At 48.7% G+C, this 22,909-nt stretch overlaps 1 protein-coding gene and 1 long non-coding RNA gene across 2 annotated transcripts in view; both read left to right on the top strand.

Moving 5' to 3' along the window:
- Positions 1-22,909, top strand: part of LOC149325953 (cGMP-dependent protein kinase, isozyme 1-like) — a 387,178-nt gene that overhangs the window by 173,173 nt on the left and 191,096 nt on the right. The gene's annotated exons all lie outside the window — the stretch shown is intronic.
- On the top strand, positions 4,215-6,389 carry LOC149325955 (uncharacterized). The gene is made up of 3 exons (XR_016286171.1): positions 4,215-4,332; positions 5,365-5,458; positions 6,006-6,389. It is a non-coding gene; the product is annotated as an uncharacterized LOC149325955 (long non-coding RNA).

Below are 22,909 nucleotides of genomic sequence, written 5' to 3' on the forward strand. Positions count from 1 at the left end.
GGATGCGAACTGTCGTTAGGAGGGGGCGCACACACACAAAAGCAATATGGGGACACAACACTTCCTTCCCCCTTAGAAAGTTGCCTGGTATCGTGCAGGGGGTCGGCGCTCACGCGTGGAGGCGCGCTGGCTTTGTGCGCTCGGGGGAGAAACACTTGTAGGCTGGCTGTTGTTCGCTGTGTCTCCTAGGTCTGTCCTGGGCGAAGTCTCTTCTTCCGGGAAGAGGTGCCAGGCTATGTGGGAAGATGGTGCACGTGTTTTCTCCGCTGGCGGACAGCTCTCAGACGGCGTCGTAAATCTACGCAGCTGGTTGAGATGTCGGCGTGCTACTGTGCCATGTATGTTGACGAGCCAAGAGCGCAGGCCTATGCGTCTGACAATTGTAGCTTCCTCCCAGCGTGGCTTTTTCAGAAACTGTCGGGCGAGGACGCGCTGCCCCTCATTAAGCGTGCCGCAGCGCGGAATTGCTTTTTCTTCCCGGAACGTCTCTGCGTTTGGCTCGGGGAGGATGGCTGTGAGCTGGGTTCGCATTTCACGCTCGAACATCATTTTCGAGGGGGTCTCGCCTGTTGTGCTCTGAACCGTCGTGTGCTGCTTGAAGAGAAGGCGCGCAAGGCGGCGCTGCAGCGAGCCTGTCTGATCTCTTTCAAGGGCGCGTTTTAGCTCGGCTACGTAGCGCTCGGCTTGTCCGTTTGTCGCTGGGTGGTAGGGGGCCGATGTAACTGATGAGATCCCGTTGTCGCGATAAAACTTGAGGATCTCCGCAGACACAAACGGTGTTCCGTTGTCCGACACTACCTTGCGCGGCAGGCCGAACGTTGCAAATAGTGATCGGAGGTTGTCAATGACTGCTGCCGAAGTCGTCTGTCCCATTTGCCTTATCTCAAGCCACTTTGTGTAGGCATCTACGACCACAAGGAAAGTGCAGCCCTCAATTGGTCCTGCAAAATCAATGTGCAGTGTGTGCCATGGTGTGTCTGGCTTTTCCCATTCTGGGACAGGAGCTTTCGGCGGGGCGCTCCGGCTGCTCTGGCAAGGCTTGCATTCTCGCACCACTGTTTCGATGTCGTTGTCAATGCCAGGCCACCACATGTAGCTTCTGGCACACTTTCTCATTGCAACGATGCCCCGATGTCCGGCGTGGATGAGAGACATAGCTTGTGCGCGTAGTTCTCTCGGCATCACAACTCGGGACCCAAATATGATGCAGCCGCGATGGGTGCTCAACTCTGTAGCTCGCCTGCGGTAAGCGTCGAAGTTGTCCCCTTTGAGTTTATGCACGTCGCCTTGTTGAACAGCTGTGTAAACTAGCCGGAGAGCTGCGCACTTCTGCGTAGATGCTGCAACTGTGCCTGCTGTAAGCGGAGGTTCTGGTAGTGCTTCGAACATCAGAACGTCTCCTGGTGGAAATGGTTCGTCAACAGTTGCGTCTAGTGGCAGACGGCTTAGCGCATCGGCGTTTTGATGTTTACCGCATATCATCACGCCTAGTGGAGAAAACCAGTTTCTCCCTAGAAGGCTTGATCCTGTGCCCTTCACAACAAGCAGAGGTAGCGTATGGGTCTGGCCGTTGTAGTTAACCTGCACGTTGGCAGAGCCCAATAGTGGCAGATTCTGTCCTGACCACGTTCGCAGGTGCGTGTCGTCTTGTTGCAGGGCGGGTGCGTCAGATGGCCATGAAGTTCGGAACGTGTCCTCACTGATCAGAGTACAGGCTGCGCCGGAGTCCACCTCGAACTTAATCAGCTGGTGATGTACGCTTACTTCTGTAAAAATCTTCGGTCGCGTGCCGAGATTCATGGTGTTCCGGTCGTACAACACAGATGGTGTTGCTGATGTTGTTCCATGGAGATCAGATAGCGGCGTATTCTCTGAGGCGTTGACGCTGTGATTAGGCTGGGAAGGTGACTTTATCTTGGCAAGTCTCCGTTTCGTAATGCATGCTCTTTCGATATGCCCTCGCTTGTGGCAAAAATTACACGTGGCTGACTGGAATCGACATCCCTGGGGGTTGTGTTGGTCGTCACACCGCCAGCAGCGTTGTGCCTTTTTGACCGATTTTACAACAACAGAAGGCTTGCGCACCTGGTTGCTTGTCTGGTGTACCGGCTCGGTGTTCCGGCGAATCCCTCTCTGCTGGTGACCGGCGCTCTCCGCTCGAACGGCGATGTCGTAAGCTTTGCTGAATGTGAGGTCCTTCTTAGCGAACAGGCGCTGCTGCAGTGACTCGTCACTCAGTCCGCACACAAATCTGTCGCGTAACATCACGTCCAAGGGAAGCATGGTGGTGTTAGCAGAAGAAGCTGCGTCTCCCTCCTGCCCGGTAGCTGTTGTCGACAGCGTTCCAAAATTGCAGTCGGCAGCGAGCTTCTTGAGCGCGGCTACGTAGGCGCTCACAGTTTCTCCTCCCAGTTGATCTCGTCGTTGGAAGCGAGCCCGGCTGTAGACCTCGGATGGCCTTGGGTCGTAGTGCTTTTGCAGCGCTTTTACGATGTCGTCGTAAGACACTGCCGCTGGTGTGCTTGGCTGAATAAGGGCGCAGACAGTATCGTAGGTCTGCTCCCCGCACAGCGTCAGCAGGTTGGCCCTCTTCAAGGCTGGGTCTGTGATGTTGTTAGCTTCAAAGTAGAACTGAAGGCGTCCAACCCACGATGACCACGATGAGCCGTTGAATTCTGGGATCTGATTGGGAAACCCTCGCGTAGCCATGGCTTGTCAATAGCGTTGCGTAGCGCGGGTCGAATCCACTTTCTCGTCGCCACTGTCGTGTCCGGTCGCTGTGTTGAATGCAGCGAAAGACGCACACGGTACTTTAAGACTTCGTTTATTTAAAGCCGATGAGGGTGCGACCAGCGTCGACCGAGGCAGGAGCCGAACTGGCCGCCCGAAGAAAGGGGGGAGCGGAGAAGCGTCCACGGGAGGGAGTGGCTTCCCAGAACAGGAGGAGGGTGCGGGGGCGCACCGTGGGGGGGCATCCGGCGACAGCGTGCGACGAGGGGCAAGCGGTCGTTAGGAGGGGATGCGAGTGGTCGTTAGGAGGAGGATTGAGTGGTCGTTAGGAGGAGGATGCGAACTGTCGTTAGGAGGGGGCGCACACACACAAAAGCAATATGGGGACACAACAGTTTCTGAATACAATCTTGTGGATGTGGGACAGGAAACAGGCGACAGTATACATTTCACTCATTTTCAGTTTTCCTATATTAGCTGAAAGCTCGGCTCGCTCACAGATTGGCTCAGAAACTTGCGAATTGTACTCGCAAGGCTGGCAAATCGAGCAGCTAGCGGCTGGCCTGCGACTGAGCGCACGTTCGCAGTACAGGTGAACAACAATTAGCGCACGAATGCTTGGGATACCGGCTGCGTTGCGGCCACGTTAAGGCGATTCTTAAGCTCGTCCTCGACGCCATCGTCACCGTACGTGACACACAGGCTGAGAACTTGAATTCGAGTACGTGCTAAAGTAAGCTGCTCGTATTTCTCGGAACAATCTGAACTCGAAAAGACAGTTGCTTCTGTCGGCTTCCATGCATGTGGGCTCTTGCTAGTGAAAGTACACTCGAACAGGATGCGGCGAGTGCGGGCCGCTGTTGCATATAAGCTAAAGTGTGAAGCAAGTATCGTCGTAGTTCCGTAACGCACAGTAATCCGCTTGTACGGGTCACATTTAAGTTCTGTTTCATGTAGATCTCCGTCGACCATGCCAGTGTCGCGTAGAGTAATGCATCGCAGCTGCTCTTTGTCCTACCGCTCGCGTCGAACATATCCTTGATATGGACCAGTTTGCGATACGGTGCGTTTCTTTGCCTTTTTTGTCGCATTTAAGGGATTTTCGCTGCCGTCAATCGAAATTGCATTCCGTCAACAGCGTCGTCTGCGCCGTCGTCTGCTAGGACACCCGGGGATGGGATCACAGGATCGCAGCTTCTACAAACGACATGTCAGCAAAAGTATCTAAAAGCACTTTGGTATTCGCATTTAATAAAGAAATAAAATGAAAAAATATAATTTGTTTTTGTTGCGAACACAATTCAAATATTAGTAATAAAAAAAGCGCATTTGTAGGTTTTTTCAACGAAGCAAAACTGCAGCCGTCGTCACGTTTTGTGTTATTTGGGTTTTCGTAGCATTGTTTGAGTGCTCGTGCGGTGGACGTGTATGAAGAACACAAGTGTGTTTTGGAAACCAACGACGAGAATTACGCCCTGTCAACACTGGTTATTTTGAACGGGTAAAGCCCTGAAGAAAGGTAGCGCTACGACTTCTTGTCATCTGGAGAGGCAACGAAGAAGAATGTGCGGTTTTGCTAAGCCTTGATGAGCCGTCTGAACGGTGAGTCCCGTGTACGTTTCTTTACTTCTGATCTCTATTCGCACGCGTTATTAGTGTGCGCCTATATAGGGATGGCAGTGCAGGCAGTCTGCGTGCGGTTGCCTCAGCTATAATGCGTTAAGGCCGATTCACACGACGGTCCGTTCGCCCGCGGCCCGCGCACTACGTATCCATGCGTCACCACATTGAGAGGCGCGCTGTCGGCCGCGGCAGCGGGCGAACGGATCATCGTGTGAATCGGCCTTTACCAGAAAAGAACGGGCGTATAGGCCGCATGGCAACTGTTGCTCCATAGTCTCTATCTGCGTTTAGTACTCGGGTGCCGCGGTAAATAAAAATGCCACCAGTTATCACAACAGAGTTATGCGGTCGCTTGCTAGCGCTGCGAAAAACAGACAATGTTTACTACATTCCAATAGCATAGATTTGTGCTACATAGGAGAGGATGATGAGCGCGCAGTGCCACGTTAGAGAGCGCTCTTGCTAGGCCAGCTGCGGACAGACAAGGGAACTGACAACGGTCGAGTTGCCTCGCGGCTGGTGCCCGTCGGATTGATTTGTGCTACTTAGAAGATGACGATGAGCGGCAGTTCCGCGCGACCGAGCACTCGCGCTAGGCCAGCTGCCAACAGACAGTGCTCAGTGTGTGTACTCGTCGGATTAGTGCTTACGCCTTAATATTTGTTATACAATTTTTTTCGGGGACAATGATCACGTGTAAAAGGCTGGGGCATATCCCTTGCCTAGTCATTTGTAAATTTTTATCTGTGCTTCCCCATGGAACAGAGTTTGACACAGTATTATGTCAAAGTTAGATCGTTCTTGCGTCTGCCCTGAGGTGTAGGTGTCGATGCTTCCTCGCCTTCAGATTTTGAGAACTGTTTGGGATGCAACTGCGCACTTATTTAGGATTTCAAGCTTCTTGCTATATCCCTCGTTTGTGCGGCCCGCTTTCAAGTCGTTCGCTATATCGGTGATGGTTTGTTATTGATTTTCACTTTCTCTTATTTATTCTTGGTTGACTGCCACCAGCTGTGCTGCCGGCGATTCTCCGCACTCGGAACTATTCCCAGGCACGAGACCCTACCCACAGACCTCCCTGCACCACACTCACCAGTTTTCTTCGGTATTTTTTTCCCTTGCTCTTACTTGCATTGCCACTAGGCAGTTTTTATTTCTGTGCAGATTTGTTAAATGCAATACCAATTTTCGTTTCATGCTGTGATGTGAGATATCGTGCTTCTTGCTAATGAATGCATGCCTTTTCCATGCTCTCATCATTTGTGCAAAGCAGACGGGTCTACTGGTCGCTACGTTCAATTTAAAAATACCTTCGGTGCTGCTGCAAAGCACCCTAGTAGTAATAATTAAATCCTGTGCATGCTATATTCGAATAGTTACGCTCTTTTCATCATGCATAAAAATAGTGGTATTCCAGCCTGCTCATCTTTCTATGCAGTTGTGACAGTCATGTAAATCTACTGAAAAAAATGTATATCGGTGCATCACGTACAATCTGTTCATTTCGTTTGTCATGGGCCCTCTCATTGCTTTTTGTGTTCCTATGTTACTACCTTATTCTAATTTATGAAGCAGTAGACAATTTCTTCTCTTGTCATTCATGACATTGTTACGGCCACTGACAACAGTTGCTCTGACATATTTATTTGCAGTTGCCAGCTGCCAGTATATACTGGGCCATTCGTGCTTCCAGCTTTTGGCTGTGCTATCTCTCCTCAGCTGTTTGTGGTAGGTATTGTTTTCCAGTGATGCATACCTTACCTGCCTATTTAGAAAAATTTCGTAGACATAGGCTCACAGCCGGGTTTAGAAATGCATGCAGAGCTCTACGTGCACTTAGCAGCAGTACCTCCCTGTATAATCACATGAATCTGATCCTGAATTACATGAATGTAATTACATGATCTGTATGAAATAGTCGCTCATGAAGCTTTTGACTGCTGCTGTTAACATAATGGAATTTACACTGCTTCAGGTGCAGTGACTATTTCACACATGTTGCCTCTTATGCATATGTGCCCTCTGAAAGGGCGAACATATTCCTTTATCACTTTAAAAAACATTGTGTTCTATCATGATGCTTTACCGGTATTTCTGGTGTATAGACCAAAATGTCACTCAGTATTGTAACATGAAGCGGGAACTCAGTTTGTCCAATGTTTTAGAGGTAACATGAAGCGGGAACTGAGTTTGTCCAATGTTTTAGGGGTCCTAAAACATTGGACCAACACAGTTCCCACTCGAGTTATTGATCACTTCGCTCTCGCCCTACCATAAGCTTGCCGTCCAGGTTGGACAAATTGGTAGAGCGACTGCTCCAGTGAAGTGGTGGTTCTGAGTTCGAACACCGGACCAGGACGAATCTTTCTTTAACTACGAAGTTTCTGTGAAAGCTGTATAGCTTTCCTTTGTAGCCATTTGGCTGTGCTCGAGTGGATGTCAATGAGTAATTACTCCTTATTACAGATCTTTTGTCAACGCCAAACTGATTCAGTAGCAACAAATAGTAGAAGGGTAAAAGCATGCTGCTCCCAAAAATTCGTTAAGCATGTTATAAAATGTATGCTGTATTGTTTTAACTGCTGCAAAGAAATAATGGTGATGTTAGATGCCCAGCCCCATTAGGTAAACATAGCTCGCAATTAACACAGTGGATGAAAAAAAAATATGGACTTCAACCCTCACGACGACCCTCACCCCAGTAAAACAAAAAGTGCCAGTGTTGCCATACTTGAGAGCTTTGCTCTTTAAAATTGCAGTAGACTGCTACTCAAAGTTGACAAAAAATGCGTCTCGTTTTCTGCATGTGCATTCCACAGTGCTGGTGCCATTTTCACTGGCCATTGACATTCAGTCGCATGATGTGCACCCCGCTCCTCGAGTTGATTTTGTTTGTCTTGTGAACCTGCCGTCAAAATCAGTGCAGGATAATGCTTCCCCAGTTGATCTGCAGTTAACCTTGTCCTTTGCCAGCTGCTGTCACCCTTTCTCCACAGAGAAGGGCGGTGGGAGTCCAAGCCAGGTGGAGTTGAAATATTTGACTAGTAGTGGACAGGGATCCTGCGGTTTGTTGAGGACACAGACAAATTGGAGACTTATGGAAAAATTTTTTTACCGGCCAAAAAAGACGCATACACAAGAGAGAACCGCACAGGACAAGGGCTGGTAAAAGCCGTAGTCCTCTGTGTTTCTCTCTTGTGTATGCGTGTTCCTTGGCGGGTAAAAAAATTCCTCCGTAAGTCTCCAATTTGCCGGTGTCCTCCACAGATTGGAGGATCCCTGTCTGTTACTAGTCAAATTTCACTACTCCACCTGGATTGGACTCCCACTGCCCTTCTCAAACTTTTGAAATCCTGTTGCCCTAGCAGATCATCAGCTGTCGGTTGTATTACTTTCGCTTCAGTGAAATTTGACATGTAGCGGACAGGGATCCTAGAATTTGTGGAGTACACAGGCAAACTGGAGACTTATAGAATTTTTTTTCCAACCAAGGAAGACGCATGCACAAGATTCGTTGTCTGTGTTTCACAACTGAAAGTTCTAAATGCGTGCAAAAGTGTATCGTGCATTCGCACGTATTTTGAAAACTCAATTTTTGCAGCGTTAGGTTTTCGGAATTGGAGCTGTAGCATTGCCGCCACAGAATCCCGCTCGTTAACAAAGCGCACACTTATTTGCTAGGTATATATTCGGTATACCGCAACCAGTACACGTCACTGTTTGGAAGGTTCTGTCGCGAAATTTCTGATTGTGCAAGGTAGCTTTTCTTTTAAATTCAAGCGCTCTCTATTTGCTTTTTCCTGTGCATATTCATCGGTCGTTTCAATTCGGAAGCGTTGGTGCTGCAAGACGTGCATACGGAAGCTACGTTTGTACACAAAGCTCCTGAATTTTTGAAAGCGCAGGTCTGACAGTTCTCGTTGTCATAAATAAGTACAAAGCAGCCTAATCTTTTTGGACACACCATTTCATGCTCTTAGCTGTTTCTGAGAAACAGGCTGCCTTTTTTTCTGTTTTTGGTGTGTAACATTCCTAACAACTTATTTCTTTCTCCATGCACAGATAGCCTATGCATACACGGGCAGCTTGATTGCAATATTTAGGACAATATTTATAACAGGTGCAGTGAGCCTTGGTGCATGTGGACAGAAATTAAGCTAGGGTGGGGTGGGGTATTTTCGCACAGGGTAATGTTATGCGGAGGGTTTGGCGTATTGAAACCGAGTCTTTCTGAGCTCTTCTTAGACGTCCCAGCACCGGGACAGTAGTTGAGGCTTTTCTTCTTTGTTGTCTAGTCAATGGTTTCCATCACATAAAATAGCCTTAATTCTAGCTATCCTGTGGCCGTCTAACAGAACGATGCAGATATACTGAAGTGATCAGTGTTGCATAAAAGTAGTGAGAACATTGCAAATGCAAGACAACTTCATTGGTTTGCAGTGCACTAACGTGGCAGTCATAGAGAATTACACATTACATTTGCAAATCTAAATTGTGCATAATAATATGGACTGACACGTAATGTGCGAAGTAATCAGAGTTATCTCGTTCATGCCAAATGCTGGTGTCAAACATTGTTAGTATTGCATATTTATAAAGAGCAGGCATGCTGCGCCTAACTTGTCGTTGGATAGATTTTATTACTATGAAAGCAAAAAGTTTACACATGGCTGTCGTGTTCTTGCGTGGGAAGTAGTATTACCTTAAATGAGTATAAACACCAAATTTTTGGTTATGTGTGTTCTTTGTAGTGACGTGCTGGGCATTCGTATACATAGAATTGTTGCATAGTATTCGTCTCCAATCGCTAAATAATTACAACCAGATTTCTTTTCTTCCCTGTTTCAATAGCATAGCAATTGCTATGACATCAATGTTCAGTATAGGTTATGGAAGGCACAAAAAAGCTACGATATCGCTACTTCATCGTTTTAATTAGTTACAATGCTAAAGCCAGCCTGCCTTAAGAGTCGGAATCACAATGAATGACGAAGCCGCAATTATGTTGCAGTTTTCCTCATGCCTCCCCTGTCTTATACTGACCTTTGGTGCCATTGCCATTGCTCAGTTTTTAAAAGTGAAGCAGGGGAGAGAAGATATTTAATTACAAATTATTTAGCAGTCATAGGCGAATACTGTGTGGTTATCCGTGCATAGTAATGCCTTATGCATCATTAAAAAAATGTGCAACTGAAATTTGCTCGGCTGCTGACCCAAAAGACGCGGGTTCGATCCCGGCCGCGGCGGCTGGAATTTCTTTGGAGGAGAAATTCTAGAGGCCCGTGTACTGTGCGATGTCAGTGCACGTTAAAGAACCCCAGGTGGTCGAAATTTCCGGAGCCCTTCACTACGGCGTCTCTCATAGCCTGGGTCGCTTTGGGACGTTAAACCCCATAAACCAACCCAAACCAAACTGAAATTTGTTGTCTGCCTCTTTGAGATGAAAAATTTTGAATTTTTCCTTCACTATTTTAGAGCATGAAATTCAGTTAATGGTATCTGAGAAACAGGAATTGCAACAGCCATTTCTCTTCAGCAAGAAAACTGTCATTGGTTTAAGTGTTTTCCCGATTCAAGGTTACCCTATATTTTAAACTGCACAATGTATTATGTGACAAGAAACCGTCAAGCACAATAGGTGTGGTTTTAGAAATGACTGGAAGTGATAAGGGAATACATTTACTTAGAGCAGGTAGTGACCGCTGATCCGGATCATGAAGAGTAATAACTAGAGGAATATGAATGGGTGGAGTGCATATGGCAGGTTCTCTCAGATCATGAATGGCAGTTTTTCAATACCCCTCAAGAGAAAAGTATACAACAGCTGTATCCTACCGGTATTCACCTATGGGGCAGAAACGTGGAGGCTAATGAAGAGGGTTCAGCTTAAGTTAAGGACAACGCAACGAGCTATGGAAATAGAAATGATAGGCGTAACGTTAAGAGATCGGAAGCGGGCGGAGTGGGTGAGGGAAGAAACGCGGGTTGAAGACATCCTAGTCGAAATCAGGAGAAAGAAGGGTGCTTGGGCAGGGCATGTAAGACGAAGGCAAGATAATCGCTGGTCCTTAAGGGTAACGGAGTGGATTCCAAGAGAAGGCAGGCGCAGCAGGAAGCAGCAAAACGTTCCATGGGCGGAGGTTTGCAGGAACACGGTGGACATAGCTGGCGAAGGACAGGGTTAATTGGAGAACATGGGAGACATGTTAAAATTTTCATTTGGTAAATATGTGCTTGTTTTACATGCACACAGCTTTTGAAAGGACTAGCATAGTGATAATTGTATTGGGCTTCATAAAATTGTAGCTCTGAATGAAGGTTTGCAATGAAAGGTGTCTGCACTTGGTCACAATATAGGTACACACTAGTAGCGACATGATACACACGATCAGTACATTCTAGTTGTATTCTTTCTTTTTTTTCATGGGGTTATATGCAGGATAGTATGAAAAGGGCATTGGAATTGACTCTTACTTGCGTTATTTTCATTCATGTTTGCAGGCGCCCGGTGAAATGCACGCATAGCCAAAGCTCCTTCACTCAGCCGAGCAAGCTACGGCATCATCCAGCATCTTAGTTTCTTTTGAGCACTTACAGCTCACTGCGGTGGATTTGGTAGATGGGTTTACTTTGATTTTGGCAGTGTTCTTGGCATTTAATGTCAAGTACACCCCAAAAACAAAGCGGGCTTGTCTGCTGCTTGAGACACTAATGGGGCTTGATCCTAGCGAGCGCCTCCCGAGCGTGTTTTGGGCAGCCACAGCAATCACAGCAATGACTTGAGAAATAAAAGTTATCAGTGTTGTACATTTGTGTCATTATTTCTTGAACCATTGTTATTCCCAACGCAGACAGAGCACCATACTAATGTGCAAACTGTAGTGTAGCCATAAAGTAGTTGTATGAGCAAACATTATTCTACTCAAAGATTATAATCCCTTTTGCTCATCACTCTTTTGTAGATGTAGCGCAGGTGGATCCTGCAAAACATATGACCAACTTGCTCTGAAGAATATGTGAAATAAGAAAATTAGTACGATACATTGAAAACACGTGAAACTCCTTTTGAAGGAGTAAAATAAGATCTGGGCTGATACTCCTTGAAGGAGTATAGTCACTCTAACAAACGGAGTCCTGGAACTCTACCTGAAAGAGTAGTAGGATGCTGTTTCAATATGGTAGCTTTACTCCCTCGGAGGAGTGCCTGTACTCTATTGCAGGAGTAGTACAGTACTCCTTAGGTGTTGGATCACTCTTTGTCCAGAGGGAGTAATTTTATTCTGGAAAAAGGAGTGGAATATGGGACAAGCGAATACTCCTTCAAAGTGTGTTCTGGGCACTCCTCTGCACTCCTTTAGTTCTAAGAGTGTAGTTAGTCATTTTTGCTTTATGAATTCTTCGCATTTTTTTTCAGTGATTTTATCGCTCAGTTTCATGCGTTACTTTTGCACCGAGGGCTTCTGTGCTTTTTTTATGTGCTTTATTTTTTCGTTTTCTTGGAATGTTTTATTACCTCATGTTTTACCTAGTTAGTTTTGCCGCTTTTAAACTTTTTTGTTGTTGTTGTTGTTCCCCACTCCCCTCTGTAATTCCCTGGCGCTTGGATGTATTATAAATATTATATTAAATAAATAAATTGCATAATTGCTCGAGATTAATTAACCAACTTCGCAGGCAATAAAGATAGGCGAAAAATTTCAATCAGAAAGCTGTAGAACGGTCCGCAAAACGTCCTACCTAATAGTTTCTAGCTTTCCATCTATTAAGCATTAGCTTTTTGCGCTCACTGCAGATGCCCACAAAATGCAAAAAAAAACAGCACGTTACGTGTCCGCTTGCGCGCTGCGATTTCAGTGTTCTCAAACGTTCCGCTTACAAAGGAACAGCTCACTCGGCCGGTCTTACTGCCGCTGAAAATGTGACAGTGCTGCGACACAAGCGCTGGCTGTGCGATTTACACCAGCACAAGCGATAAGGCCTGGGTCTGCTTATCGCTATCATGAACCGCTGCTAAGAGAGCATCTGCTGGCGTAAATCACACAACGAGCTTCTGCGTCGCTGCTGCGTCGCTGCCCTGTCGCCTTTTAAGAGGCAGCACACCGGCCTGAATGATCTGTATTTCCCTACGCGGAACATTTGAGAGCGCTGCAATCGCGGCGCGCAAGGAGGCATCTGAAGTGTTTTTTTTATTATTTCGCGGGCATCTACAGACAGTAAAATAAGCTAATGCGTAATAGGTGGAAAACTAGAAACTGTTCTATTTTCCGCTTCGCGTACCGTTCTACAGCTTTCTCATTTGAAATTTTCGCCTATCTTCATTGCTTGCGAAGTTAGTTAATATCTATGGGCGTCCGGAAGGGGCGGCAAGAGTTACGGATATTATTCCGGATATTATTACGGATATCCCTTGAATTGCGGATATTATTTACGCACTAGTAGAAGACGACTACACAGCTTGATTAGCACGCTTAGGTGATATTAAGTTATCGGATTTTGCTTATTGAGTTCCATTCTTTGCTCATTAATACATTCCAATGTTTGTTTCCAAGCCTAGCACTAATTTGCTGCTTCTAATTTTTGTTTCATGTGCGCAGTTTAGACCACAAATAGTTCCTTTTTGGTGCTAACCTACCGCCTCCCCCATATCCGGCCATCGGGTGCACCCCCCTGGAAAACGTTCTGCGGACGCCCTTGTTAATATCGACCAATTTTGCGGTTCAGCTATCTGTCTAGAGGTGAAAGCAAATAGCGAACTTCTCTAATTACTCTGAGAATTTACCTTATTACACATTCAGACACCACTCCTTTTTTAAACCTTTCATTAGAACGAATTAGGCTACGCAACTGGTCAACTGGCAAATTCCTAAGTGCTTAAATCTTTTCCCGCCTTTAATCGAATTCATTAATTGCTGTTTTTCCCTGATTTCCTTCAGGAAAAAAGGGAAAATTTATTTTCTGTATAACTTGTAAGCATACCTACAGGATTTGGTCAATGACGCTGCTTACGAATAGCTTATCATAATACAGTGTCGTCCTGTGATATTATTATTTTCCAGGTGGTGAATTTATGCCCACTGATTGGTTCTGTATTTTATTATTCAACTGATTCCGTCAATTTATTTTGTAGTTAGGTCACACAATTGTATAATCTGACTACTTACTGCTCGCTTCAATCCTGTTCTTTTTAATTTCCTCTGTAATCGACAGATTGCCTCTGTTCATGTGCAAGTTTGCTTTATTTGCAGTCATTTCTACGTGTGTGCTGTTTGTGTTGCAAGTTTTTGTAGAGACATTGGCCCAGTCAGGCGTTCATTGCTATCGCCTTTTGCCTGTGCCCCTTGGCACTACTTATGTACTGTCTTAAGCACAATAAACATACAAACAAAAAATAGTGTGACTTGCTCCATACAATAGCCAGCAGCATGCATTTTTCGCATCGTCTTAGAGTGCCGCGGCAAATTTTTAAACCCTTGCTAGAGTTAGCTGGGACGCCATGTATATAATATACATACCTAGGCTAGTTGCCCACCACTCGATGGGTAGGTGAGCAGCCTGCCACGAAGCAGGTTTCAGACAAACACACAACGCCCAAATGCGGAGAATGGCCACAATAAGTGGTAACGCACTAAGGACGTTCACGGTACTCTCTAATGCGACACATGAGCGCAGCTCTGTCTGCTTCGGTGGCGCGAACGGCAGGGTCCTCTCGAAGGCGTAGCCCAGCCTCTACTTCGGCACCGCGGACTCCCGAGTCCTTCGGGCAGCGGCGCTGAGCTCGCGCAGATACTGCGTCGCTCTTTCTTAAGAAAGAACTGGCTGAGTCTTTTTATTACATTACATAAGCAGACAATTTATCCTAGGAAGGCAACGTTGTGAGCGGTGTGGCCGACGCAGACCACCTGTAGTGTTCAGCCCATTTCACAGCTAACGCAGCGGAGCGTGGCGCAACTGCGAGGAGACAGCGCGTTGGTGCACGTGCAGCCACAGACAGACCTCACCACCCCTCGCCACCCTACCTCCACTCATGCAGTGGAGGACGGTGCGCGCGACGGGCTTAGAATAGCCCCTAGGTGCATCCGATGGATGGATGGATGGATGGATGGATGGATGGATGGATGGATGGATGGATGGATGGATGGATGGACGGACGGACGGACGGACGGACGGACGGACGGACGGACGGACGGACGGATGGATGGCGGATGGATGGATGGATGGATGGATGGATGGATGGATGGATGGATGGATGGATGGATGGATGGATGGATGGATGGATGGATGGATGGATGGATGGATGGATGGATGGATGGATGGATGGATGGATGGATGGATGGATGGATGGATGGATGGATGGATGGATGGATGGATGGATGGATGGATGGATGGATGGATGGATGGATGGATGGATGGATGGATGGATGGATGGATGGATGGATGGATGGATGGATGGATGGATGGATGGATGGATGGATGGATGGATGGATGGATGGATGGATGGATGGATGGATGGATGGATGGATGGATGGATGGATGGATGGATGGATGGATGGATGGATGGATGGATGGATGGATGGATGGATGGATGGATGGATGGATGGATGGATGGATGGATGGATGGATGGATGGATGGATGGATGGATGGATGGATGGATGGATGGATGGATGGATGGATGGATGGATGGATGGATGGATGGATGGATGGATGGATGGATGGATGGATGGATGGATGGATGGATGGATGGATGGATGGATGGATGGATGGATGGATGGATGGATGGATGGATGGATGGATGGATGGATGGATGGATGGATGGATGGATGGATGGATGGATGGATGGATGGATGGATGGATGGATGGATGGATGGATGGATGGATGGATGGATGGATGGATGGATGGATGGATGGATGGATGGATGGATGGATGGATGGATGGATGGATGGATGGATGGATGGATGGATGGATGGATGGATGGATGGATGGATGGATGGATGGATGGATGGATGGATGGATGGATGGATGGATGGATGGATGGATGGATGGATGGATGGATGGATGGATGGATGGATGGATGGATGGATGGATGGATGGATGGATGGATGGATGGATGGATGGATGGATGGATGGATGGATGGATGGATGGATGGATGGATGGATGGATGGATGGATGGATGGATGGATGGATGGATGGATGGATGGATGGATGGATGGATGGATGGATGGATGGATGGATGGATGGATGGATGGATGGATGGATGGATGGATGGATGGATGGATGGATGGATGGATGGATGGATGGATGGATGGATGGATGGATGGATGGATGGATGGATGGATGGATGGATGGATGGATGGATGGATGGATGGATGGATGGATGGATGGATGGATGGATGGATGGATGGATGGATGGATGGATGGATGGATGGATGGATGGATGGATGGATGGATGGATGGATGGATGGATGGATGGATGGATGGATGGATGGATGGATGGATGGATGGATGGATGGATGGATGGATGGATGGATGGATGGATGGATGGATGGATGGATGGATGGATGGATGGATGGATGGATGGATGGATGGATGGATGGATGGATGGATGGATGGATGGATGGATGGATGGATGGATGGATGGATGGATGGATGGATGGATGGATGGATGGATGGATGGATGGATGGATGGATGGATGGATGGATGGATGGATGGATGGATGGATGGATGGATGGATGGATGGATGGATGGATGGATGGATGGATGGATGGATGGATGGATGGATGGATGGATGGATGGATGGATGGATGGATGGATGGATGGATGGATGGATGGATGGATGGATGGATGGATGGATGGATGGATGGATGGATGGATGGATGGATGGATGGATGGATGGATGGATGGATGGATGGATGGATGGATGGATGGATGGATGGATGGATGGATGGATGGATGGATGGACGGATGGACAGGAGCGCCCCCTTTGAAACGGGGTGGTGGCAATTGCCACCTTGCTCAGCTTTTCTTACATTATTTTTGTTCAACTGTTTTTAATTCTGATTAATATTCGCCATCCTCTTTCACTACGGTTTCCTACACTTCTAACCTTAGGTCACATCTCTGCTTTTCAGCCACTAATCCTCCAATCGCTTTTTGCTCACTTCCAGTGCAGATTTATTTACATAACCATTGTTATCTTTAAACCCTAGGGTCTCAGGAAGAGTGACTGTGCCTGCATCGACATCCGGATGGATACCATCACATTTGAGTATGAGGTGTTCAATTGTTTCCACAGGTCTACCACACACTGCACATGTGTCATCATCTTCGTTAATTTTTTTTTGTAGCTGCGCGTTCTAATCGAGTGCCTTTACCAGCATCAGCATTGTGGCGCCATCTATGCGCTAGCGGCGGTACTCTCGTTCGCTCGGTTTCGCCGACGGCGACGCGGCGTGACGCACGAACGGGCGAGTTGAACTTTGCTGCGCTTAAGAGTTGCGCTTTGCTTCGCTTAAGAGTTGCGCTTTGCTGCGTTAGGACTCTCACTAAATGCCTCAACCGAAAGGCTTTTGAGGTTAGGAATACACAACACCTACAATGAACTGAAAGAAGCCCATTTAATGGCTCAAACAGCAAGATTAGCCAATTCCAGAAGTGGCAGGAGTATTCTTACCAGGCTCGGAATTAACTTTCAATCTACGAATAAATAAGCTAAATTAGACTTACCCCGCGACTATAGGACGGCCCTACTAATCAAACCCGCTCCCAAAAACATCCACGAGGGTAGAAGACAAGCACGAGCCAAAGCCTTACATAATAAATACAGACAGTGCGCTGGAACACTTTATGTAGATGCGGCAGAATACAAATATACCAATGCCTTTGCAATTGTGGCTTTGAACGAGAATGGTAACCACATCGTCTTGGCAACAATCAAAACGAAATCCTCTGAAACGGCAGAGGAGGCGGCTATAGCCCTCGCCCTAGCGCATACCCAAGAGAGCGTCATCCTCAGCGATTCCACAATGGGTATCAATAATTTCGCTAAAGGGCGAAATACAAACACCTCCCTTAGAATCCTTAACGAAACCAAATTCTCACCAAATTATTCCGAATTGATATGGGTCCCAGCCCATTCGGGGAATCCGGGGAACGAGGCAGCCCACAATAAAGCCCGAGGTTTCGTCGACCGGGCAGTGGATGAGTCTGGCTCTCCGAATTTCACGATGGACTCCATGATCACTTATCATGATCTCACCAATAATTTTAAACTAGAGAGGAGAGTTTCCCCCCCCCCCCCGGACAAAAGCCTGACTAAAGAACAAGAGGTTACGTGACGTCCTCTACAGACCAGATCGATACGCACCCCATCACTCCTCGCGCATATTTATTCAGATCTTTACAACCCAAATTGTAAACACTGTGGCCAACGAGCCACCTATGATCACATCCTGTGGGACTGCAAAGTAGAGCCACCTCCGGGTGATCTAGTTACTGCTCCTTCTCTCGAGCGGTGGGAGACCGTGCTGGCTAGCTCTAACCCCAGAACGCAAGTTTTGGCGGTGGAGTGGGCTGACAAAGTCGTCGAGGGCTGCGTACTCTGGACCACTTAACGCGGCCTATTACCAAGCTCTTTCCGGCGAATAAAATGTTTTACAATCAATTTAAAACATTACTGCGAATGCAGCGCTGTGGCTTCCTGTCACCGTATCTTCTGTGTTGAACTCGGTTACTTACGGTGGTGACCAGATTACTGGAGAATTATCGGATTACATTTATCAGCTCAAGCGAACAAACTTGCTGAGCAAAACTAAGCCATTCGCATTACAGGCAGCAATGCTCCCTTTATAGACGGTCAGTACTTGCGCCATTCTTTCTGCTTCTGCTTCGCTGCAAAGCTATCGTTCAGCAAAAGCTTTCAGACGCATTTGCGCTCCCTGTAGTGTGTCTACAGTTCGCTGTCAAGCTTAATGAAATATTCGTACGACATTTCGAGCAGATCAGGAATGCTGGAAGAGGAAGACTCAAGCGTGGTCTCGTCTGCACCTGCAGAATTATTACATTATTACAACTGAATGTCATATTTCCATTTTGAGGAAAGAGCCGCTTTTACTCGCATTTAAAGAAGTAAAAAGCTCTTATGCATGTGCACGTTACATGTTAAGTGCGGTACAGTATAAAAGGGAACAAACGCTTTGCGCCAAAGGGACAAGCACGGGCACGTGAGATTAAAACAAGGCGGAATAACACGCTCTTTTATGTTAGACAACACTCTGCTTATACCCGCACAGAAAGACACACCGAACAAGGATTTTAACCAGACTCCATTTGGCTACCAGGACCAAGGGAGACGGATGATGGGGCAAACGCGCAGGCGTTTCTGCAGCTACTTTGTGCGCTGTGTAGTGAAACTCAGTTTGCACCAAAAAAAAACGGGCAACGGAAGCAGAAAACGAATACCTGGGTTAGAACCCAGAATAAAGCACATCTGCGAAATGGTGACAATGACCGAGTGAAAAGGACGGCGGCGGGGAGCCCCAGACGCCGTGCACCAATACGTTCCGTCGGGCAGCAGCCCGACGATACGCGGGCACACATGTCAGTAGTCTGTTAAAAATTTTCTTGTCACCTATACAGGAATGTAATCACAAGGAAAAACCGGTTTGGTTTGGTTTATGGGGTTTAACGTCCCAAAGTGACTAAGGCTATGAGAGACGCCGTAGTGAAGGGCTCCGGAAATTTCGACCACCTGGGGTTCTTTAACGTGCACTGACATCGCACAGTACACGGGCCTCTAGAATTTCTCCTCCAAAGAAATTCCAGCCGCCGCGGCCGGGATCGATCCCGCGTCTTTTGGGTCAGCAGCCGAGCACCATAACCGCTGAGCCACCGCGGCGCCTCACAAGGAAAAACTAAAAAGATTCTAGAATTTTTGTACCTGGATTCTTCAATAAAGTTAAAGGTTAAAAAGCTGATTTCGTTTAATTTTTTTTCACTGGATAGCGAAAATACAGCAAGCCGCTAAGATACCTAGTGTTACCAATTGCTGTTTTTCTAACTTGTATCCTAGTATACAGAATTGTTTGTTCACGTTTATAACAACCGCTTGGATAGATAAATGTGAAAAATGCATAATTTTTGAGAATCGCTGGGCAATACCGATTTTTCTAGTACAAGTGATAACTGCAATGCAAGCTCATTTTACTTACAGCGTAAAAAAGACGGCACAAAAGTCGAAGGTAAAGACGAACAAGGGCTGACTATCAACTGGTTTTATTGGGGAAAGCAATATATATATATATATATATATATATATATATATATATATATATATATATATATATATATATATATATATATATATATATATATATATATATGAGCCGCGGTGGCTCAGTGGCTATGGTGCTCGGCTGCTGACCCAAAAGACGCGGGTTCGATATCCCGGCCGCGGCGGCTAGAATTTCTTTGGAGGAGAAATTCTTGAGGCCCGTGTACTGTGCGATGTCAGTGCACGTTAAAGAACCCCAGGTGGTCGAAATTTCCGGAGCCCTTCACTACGGCGTCTCTCATAGCCTTAGTCGCTTTGGGACGTTAAACCCCACAAAACCAACCAACCATATATAACGTCCCCCCCGTTACGGGCCCCCTTCAGGCGGTCAAGTGCATCGTCGAGGCGGGGCAGCGGGTACACGTCTAGACGAGTGATAGCGTTCAACTTGCGGTAATCAACGCAGAAGCGGAGTGTTCCATCCTTCATGCGCACAAGGACGACAGGGGAGGACCAAGGGCTACAAGAAGGGGCGATGATTCCCTGGTCAAGCATGTCGCAAACGTGCTGCTGGATGACTCTCCGTTCAGCTGGCGCGACACGGCGAGGTTGGTGATGAATAGGCCCACGGTTTTCGGTGTTGATCCGGTGTTGGGCCCAGGAAGTGCAGCCGAGTTCACCGGCGCTTAGAGCAAGGCAACTGCGATGCTCGAGCAGCAAGGCCTTCAGAGAGGCGAGCTCCGCGCAGGTCAGGGTGGTCGCAAAGTTAAATGCGTCCCATGATAGGACCGCCGGCGCTGGAGTATGGTGAGATGGTTTTTCATGCTGCAGAGACGCAACCGGTGATTTTGAGTCCAAGACTGACGCTGCACCCAATTGCGTGCCGGGAGTCAGCACGAGCGGTGCGCGGCTGATATTAAGCATTAACACGTGGGCCTCTCCATTGAGCACATACAGAAGGCTTCGAGGGGAGGTCATCTCTCGGGCTGGAGCCGAACACCGGGTAGGTTCGAAAATCACATCCGCTGTGATCGGATTGTCAGACTTGGCATGCACCCAAGTTGCCGCACCCGGTGGCAGAGTCACGGCGGTCGCCACAGTCACGGTAGTGACGTCGACTGGCTTGACTCGACGTGGCCACTTCGTTCCGAGGTAGCGCACAGATACTGAAGCACGCTTGGTCGCCGACACCAGGGACCGCCACAGGGTGACACCGAGGCTGGAAATCCAGCTAAGCCAACCCGGCCCACACAGAGTTTGGCTCGCACGTGGTTCTGTGGTGGTAAAATTGAGAATGACTCCGGCTTGCTGGCACCACCCGCACCCGAGGACCACTGGCCAAATAGGGCTGTCCGCGACAACAAACTCAGTGGAGATGGTCTTTCCGAGTGCTGTCAGGTTGACGGTAACACGTCCGACTTGCTCCACCGGGGCGCCGTTAAAAGCTACGAGCCGGGTTTTGGCGGCTGGAAGAAGCAGGTGGGGTGCGTTGACAATAAGCGATTTGTCGAGCACATTAACAGCCGCTCCGGTGTCGACCAAGGCCGCTACGTGCCGACCAAGCAGGGCGACGTCAACGAGCACGTAGGGAGCTTCAGTTGTCATCGAAGCCGACGAAAGAAGGGGACGCGGCGAACTAAGGAGTGCGGGGACGGACTTTATCCGGGGGCACCGTTCCACTGAATCGTTTTCCGACGTCGGAGGGCCAGCACAGTCCCTCGCGTAGTGTCCCCTCAGGCCGCAGCGGAAACAGGTCGTGCGGGTGTCATTACGCCTGCGTCGGGTAGAGGCCGCTGTGTGGACTGAGAATCGAGGAGCCTGCACCGAGACGCTGTGCTCGGACGACGGTGGCGACCCCCGCGTGGCCAGTAAAGTCAATTCCGCCTCGACGGCGAGCGCCACGGCGCCGCGGACGGACTCAGGACGCCCAGAGCGGACCAAGCGCTGCACCTCAGGGAGTCGGATGGCGTCGAAGAATGCCTCGGTGCCGACCAAGGCCACGGCGTTCTGAGGCGCCCCCGGCAACGACTGCAGAGCCAGGCGCTCAATGGCGGCGGCGAGGTCCTGGTATGTCTCCCCGAGCTCTTGACGGCGGGTTCGCAGGCGACGGTACTGCACACGGGGGTGACCTGAGGCACTGTAGTGGTCGGCGAGGAGGCCCGCCAGGAGAGTATAAGAGCCCAGCTGGTCGGGCGGCACGTTCTGCAGCAGCTCAGTCGCGCGGCCTCTCAGTTTGGCGACGAGCATCCGTGCCTTCATCTGCTCGTCCCAGCCTCTCGCCGCCGCAATACTGTCCAGCTGGATGCGGTAAGCATCCCACGAAATGGTGCCGTCGAACGTGGGCAACTCCACGACGTCCAATGATGCGCCCGCGCCGAGCACGCTATTGGCGGCTACGACCGCAGGTACAGCGACGGCAGAGCGGGGTACAGCGGCGGCGGGGACGTCCAGAGGCACCGGACCCGTGTTCGGCTCGACTGGCAGAAGGCGACGGAAGTCGCGCCGGATCGCCTCCATCTCCCCAGCCTGGGCAGTCAGACGGGCCTCCCATGCGTCCATCCGCTGAGTAACAATATGGAGGAGGCGCTCAATACCGACGTCCAGCCGCTGCGGAGAACCGAGCCCCTCCGAGCGCCCAGGTCTAGCGGTGCCGGCCGCTGCGTTGTCGGCGCCGTCGGCTGGTGGCGGAGTCCTGTCGACTGGCACGTCGGGTACTTGATTCTGGGAGCGGGTGAGCGGCATGATCCCACCGCTGCCACCAAATGTTACGGGACGGCGGGCCCGCTCAGAGAAAGGCGCAGAGAGGCGCAGGAGACCCAGACACAACCGGCCGCGGCAGTTCTCTTTCGTTCTCTACCTCTCGCGCTAGCGCCGCGCGCTCTCCCCTCGCGCTCGCCCCGCGCCTCTTCTTTATTTGTATACCGCAGCGCGCTCTTGGTTAGCGTAGGTCGTATGCCGGTACAATATATGCACACACTGAAAGCAATAATCGCAAGCAGAAAGTTATCTACCCGCCACGTGGGAAGACAAATATCCCATTTCACTCTCAGACAAGGCAACGGAAGGGTTACTGACGCACATTTTGCATTTGTGATGAATGTGCAAAGCCTCCATTACCTCGCGCGTTAACTTATTGCTGCCGCGGAACAGAACGCGTGAGTTCTTTCAATTTGGGATGCATCTTATGATATAACTGAAACAGCGCAAGGCCCAAGACCTAAGACGAGAGCAGAGGAAAGGCGGAAACGGACAACAGCGCTGAACTAACAGCGCTGAACTGCGCGCGC

Source organism: Amblyomma mixtum, chromosome 10 (genome assembly GCF_055824585.1).
Source record: "Amblyomma mixtum isolate Tamu chromosome 10, ASM5582458v1, whole genome shotgun sequence".
Taxonomy (NCBI): domain Eukaryota; kingdom Metazoa; phylum Arthropoda; class Arachnida; order Ixodida; family Ixodidae; genus Amblyomma; species Amblyomma mixtum.